Source organism: Lathyrus oleraceus, chromosome 1 (assembly GCF_024323335.1).
Source record: "Lathyrus oleraceus cultivar Zhongwan6 chromosome 1, CAAS_Psat_ZW6_1.0, whole genome shotgun sequence".
NCBI lineage: Eukaryota > Viridiplantae > Streptophyta > Magnoliopsida > Fabales > Fabaceae > Lathyrus > Lathyrus oleraceus.
In genome coordinates, this window is record NC_066579.1 from 360,609,007 (window position 1) to 360,615,081 (window position 6,075).

Sequence of the window (6,075 nt, forward strand, 5' to 3'; positions counted from 1 at the left end):
CTTTGAGGAGATTAGCCGACAATTTTTACCTGAATGGTGATGTATTGTACAAGAGAAACTTCGATTTAGTTCTGCTCAGATGCGTGGATAGACACGAAGCAGACCTGTTAATGACTGAAGTCCATGAAGGTTCCTTTGGTACTCATTCTAATGGACATGCGATGGCAAGGAAGATGTTGTGAGCAGGTTACTATTGGCTGACAATGGAATCTGACGGTTGCAAGTTTGTGAAGAAGTGCCACAAGTGTCAAATATATGCGGATAATTCATGTTCCTCCGACACTGTTGAATGTCATTTCCTCCCCATGGCCCTTCTCCATGTGGGGAATTAATATGATTGGCATGATTGAGCCCAAAGCTTCGAACGGGCATCGTTTCATTTTAGTGGCAATTGACTACTTCACAAAATGGGTTTGTCATACCCTGATTTTGGTCCTGAAACTTTTCGCAGTCAATCCTTCATAAGTTCGTTAGTACGTCTTGCTTATAGTCTCAGGTCGTTATCTTTACATTAGATGTGGGTCAACCATTCAAGTCATTAGGGGGTGTAGTTTGCAATTGGAGTTTTGATCTTAGGATTTCAACTTAGAAATAGGTTTGAATCATTCATTAAAAAAAGGAGAGTTACTAATTTACTTTCCATTTTGTTTTTATTTCTAAGTCGTGCAGGGTCATACAAAAGATATATGATGTACATTAACAATTCAAGGTCTTGGACAAGTACTCTTCATTCATTCATCTCTATAAAAAGGGACATAGTATAAAAAATACGGGCATGACACTTTCATAGTCATTGTTAATTCTTTTCTTTGTATTGAAAGCATATTCATTCACATTCATACATGCCCAAATTGAACCATTTTCATTCAATCATACTCATTCATACACATTTTTCACTTAACTACGTGCTCATTCACATTCTCGTCACAGTGAGCACATGCATACATTAAGAAAACACAAATATACCAGGATTTTTTTTAATACATTGAGGGTCATTATAATTATACAAAAGCATTGAAGATTTTTTCAAGTTCCAAAAACTCTTGTAGACAGCTACATGTAGTGTTCTAAATCGAGCTCTTTACTTCAAGATAAGAGTTTACTTCAGCTTTGAATACGTTCTCCACCATGTCCATGTGTTGCAACTCGAGCCACCAACCTACCAAATCGGTCAAAGAAGTAAAATGTCAAAATACTTTTCCTGAACATCAAGCTACACGTTCCAGTTTGTCATCAAGCAATTTTACATTAACCTTTGAGGAGTACATGTAAAGAGAGGAAGTTCAAAGAAAAAAAAGGAAGGGGGGCATGGCAATGAGTTATTCTCGTTTCATATTCACTATTGTAGTAAGGAAAAGCAAAACAATAAGGTCATATCCAAGCAAATTCAGCAGTGATGAGTCGCTCGCAAATATGGTTATGAACCTACGGAACAGATCACACAATGGCAAAAAGTTACCAAGGTAATTCGTGAAAATGGTGAAAGGAAGGAACATAAGTCAAGTGAAGATATTTTCACATACCAAAAGTTAGGAAGAAGCAAACCTGCAGGGTACACCATAAACCATTATTTTCTTGATCCAACCTTAGGTTTGTGAGCTATGAAGAAAATGCAATTTCGCCGCGCCTCATATCGCCTCAACTGTCTTCTCAATCTCTTCTGCAGAATTCCAGCTAGTTCTGCGGTAGCAGATTCTGAGAACATGGTTACTGGAAACAGTGATGATGCTTTCTACCAGCACAAGATGCCGAGAACGATCACGAGAATAGGGCAATTCTTCATGATGTCACTAATGTTCCCTGTGATAAAACTTATCGGAGCTATTTAAATCCAACTGAAAATTAGGCTAAGAAAAGAAAGCATCACAAACTGTTGCGGTCAAGAAAGCCTCTATGCTGCTGATATATGCGACAACATGCGTGTTGCTGAGCTGTCGAGAATGCCTAATCCTAACTTAATGGAAATAGTACAGCGAGATATCACTCCAAGCATGCACGGGATACTTGTTTGATTAGCATATAGAGGCTTCAGAGGGATACAAATTGCAAGCAAACACTCTTTACCTTGATGTGTATGTCATGGATTGGTTTCTCCCAAAGAAGTTTCATCAAAAGACATAAACTTCGGTTGCTCGGCATCACTTGCATGCTAATAGCCTCAAAGTACGAAGGAATTAACGCCCCCCATGTTGAAGACTTTTGCTTCATCACAGACCACACATACACAAAAGAGCAGGTACTACAGATGGAGCCTCTAGTGTTGAAGTCCCTTGCATATCAACTATTTGCTCCTACCACAAAAACTTTTCTCATGAGATTTCTTCGAGCGACACAAGCTTCTTACAAGAGACCAAGCATTGAGTTGGAGTACTTGGCGAATTACTTGGCAGAACTAACATTGATGAGCTATGGTTTCTTAAATTTCCTTCCTTTGATGATTGTTGCATCTGTCGTGTTTCTCGCACGATGGACATTAGATCAGTCAAACCACCCATGGAATCCAACTCTCGAACACTATTGCTTCTTACAAAGCATCGGATTTGAAAGCACGGTTCTTGCATTACAAGATCTACAACTGAATAGAAATGATTGTCCTTTAACCTCAATCCACGTCGAAGTTGCTACAATACAACACACAAAATCAGTGTGATTTTAAGTTAGTTTACAGTGGTGAAACTACTTCTTACCAACAGTAAAGTTTTTGGAGATGGAAAGGATCGAGAGGGACCACAAGCTGGAAGAGGACAAAAATTCCCAAGCATCTTCCGTACGAATGCGTTCCACCACTCCGAAGAAGCTAACAACAGAAGGAAAGAAGGAATTATTAGTCATATATAAGAGGGATTCGAAAACAAAGAACCCTAATAATCTTTCGATGGCGAGAAGGCGAAACAGCGAACCCTCACCAAGCCCAACTCGTGAACCACTTGGAAGAAGAAAGTGACTCGAAGAAGAAATAAGAAGAGGGAATCACATACCTGCTTTCTCGCTTCCGAAACATCCCGATCCAGCATATTTCTCGCCTCTTCGTCACTTCATTTTTAGACTTGTGAATGTATGTAGTTCCTCTCTTCCACACGTTTTTAACATATCTGCAAATGATTGTTTTTGTTTCCCTTTTGTGGTTGTTTAGGTTCGATTTATTATTATGTTTCATAAAAATCGGTAAATGGCAAATGCATTTGTCTACCCTCGTTGTTGAAATTTGGTTTGTGGGTCTCTCTGTGAGCGATTTTTTGAGTGAGATAAGGGGGAGACGGGTATTTCTTTTGGTCTTCCTGTTCTTTCGTTTTTCCAAAGTTTACACTGATATATTTATTGCATTTCCTTTTAAATAACCTGTGGTTTTTGAATTGATGCAAACGTTGTTCATTTTCATGATTCTCCAAACATTTATGCCCTGATTAATGTCTTGTCTTTTCGTGTCCCCCGTGCATTGATTGCCCTTTTAATTTTTCTTGCACAAACCAACACAACCACGCGGCTAGGCTGTAGGGACTTTTGGTTTTCCTTCAATTTCTCTTTGTTTTTTGTATTCGGCCGAAGAATTTGCAATTGGACCCTCTGACCCGAGTTGGGATAGACCACTACCACCAGTTTTAGGATTGGGCCTTTGTTTGGGCTACGGTCCCAGTTTCGTCCATATACCACCATTAGTTCAATTTCGACAAGTGATGGTTCATGGCTGAGTGGTTGAAGCGCCAACCTGTTTCCCACTAGTCTTGAGTTCAAAACTAGTTTGTTCCACTTCAGGATTTTGAGCATAATTTCCTTCATTTTTCTACTTTTGATTTTTTTGCTTCCTATATTTTTGGATTGACTAAATGATTGAATACTCAACCATTACCTTGTGCAACTCACTTTCTAAATATTTCGCTATGTTCACTTTTTATTTATTTTTGATCTTTTATGCTTTATTCTCATTTTTTCCGACCCTTGTTGATTTTAATGATTGCCCTTAATTTAATTTATTGTTTAAACATCGATTTTAATTTATGGATTCAGCCGCTCTTATGTTGTTTATCCATAATTATTTTATCGATATAGCGATAGAATTTCATCGCGTTTCGATTTGTCGCACATGATCATCCAATGTTTATCATGATGCATAAATCGGTTTTGAGCACATTACTTAGTTGTAATTTTCTCACCTCCACACCCTTGTAAGTCGATTTTCTTTTAAGCATCGTCGCCAACCTCACACAGCTTACTCTTGGGCATTCTTACAGTGAGACGGTTCTCTTGCACTTACACTCATTCATTGCTCGTTGATTTATTTTGTCCCGATTTAATTATGTCATTACTTTGAATACCCATTCGACAAACATGTACCCCCACTCCTATGATGTGTAATAATTTTACCATTTTATTTCCTTATTTGTTTGACTGTTTAGCTAACTACTAATGCAAGAGTAAAATCAACCATTTCCAAAAGTTCAAAATAATGACTCGATCCAACGTCGAGTATTTTCTCAATAAACAAATTAATACATTTCTATCCATTCCATTTATTCCAAACCTTCATTCGAATCTCTCTCAATCGCCCATCAAATGCTTGATCCAACGTCAAGTCATTTTCACAATAAAGACTCAAAATACATAATGCTTATCAAACACTTTTCAATAAGGGTGGAAATGGAACGTGGTGGATACCACGCACTCCTGAGACTAGGGTTCGAGATGGATGTCTAGCCTGTCTTAACCCTCGCCATCATACAAATCTATCTATTCCATTTCTTTCAAACCTTCATTCAAATCTTTCTCAATCACTCATCAAATGCTTGATCCAACGTCAAGTCATTTTCATAATAAAACTCAAAAATACTTAATTTCTATTTAACACTTTTCAATAAAGATGGAAATGGAATGTGGTGGATACCACGCACTCCTGAGACTAGGATTCGAGATGGATATCTCGCCTATCTTAGCTCTCTCTATCATTCAAAATTGTCAATGCGGTTTCTTTAAACCCTTTTCTCAATCAAATCTCAAAGACACATAAATATATCAAACCTTTTTGCAAATAAGATGGAAATGGAACGTGGTGGATACCACACACTCTTGAGACTAGGATTCGAGATGGATATCTCACCTATCCAAGTTCTCGCCATTAATCAAAACACATCAAACCAATCAAATTCTTTTCTCGCCGCTGTGCGATTGACCCTTAAACCCTTTCTCAAATGAAAGTTACTTTGTTTCAAGACAATGCAAAGCAATGTTTCTCCACTCATTCATTGATTGACACAAAGTAGCTTTCGCTAAAATCGACCAACAAATAAACATTTTCTACCCAGAACTACGGAAGCCTTGAGTTCTCTATTGCACCCGGAGATACGTAGGAGCAAGATTTGTAAATCTTTTCAGGCCCATTAATAAAAAACTTAGGTTTAGTCCCCTTCGTTAAAAATCCAAAAACATTCTTCTCTCTTATACTCTTTCTTTCCCACCTAATAACTTGAGAAAGCCTAACATTTCAAACTAACACTAACGCGCAAAACTAACTTAACGGTTATCGTTGAGTACAACGAACGTGAGGGGTGATAATACCTTCCCCTTGCGTAATCGACTCCCGAACCCTGATTTGGTTGCGACGGCCATAATCATTATCGTTATTTCTTGGGTTTTATCGATATTTCCCATTTCCTTTTTATGAATAACTAAAGTTCGGTGGCGAATCTGTTTAGTCCATCATTGCGAGCGTGCGGTTGCGCTTCGCTAGGTTGTATTCTCATTTTTTCCGAGGTACAACAGGGTTGAAGCGACATCATATGGGAATGTAACCAAGCAAGTTGTTGTAAGGTTTATTAAGAATCAGATCATATGTCGTTATGGTGTGCCAAGTAAGATCATTACTGATAATGGATCAAACTTGAATAACAATATGGTGGAAGCTCTTTGCAAAGATTTTAAGATTGCACATCATAATTCTTCTCCCTACAGACCTAAGATCAATGGGGTTGTTAAAGCTGTAAACAAGAACATCAAGAAGATTATTCAGAAGATGGTTGTAACATATAAGGATTGGCATGATATGCTCCCATTTGCTTTGCACGGGTATCGTACATTCATCCG

The 6,075-nt window shown here is 38.0% G+C and overlaps 1 pseudogene; it reads left to right on the forward strand.

The window, feature by feature from the left end:
• The first annotated feature begins 1,601 nt into the window (after positions 1-1,601).
• Positions 1,602-3,120, forward strand: LOC127106898 (cyclin-A2-3-like; annotated as a pseudogene).
• The last annotated feature ends 2,955 nt before the right edge of the window (positions 3,121-6,075 follow it).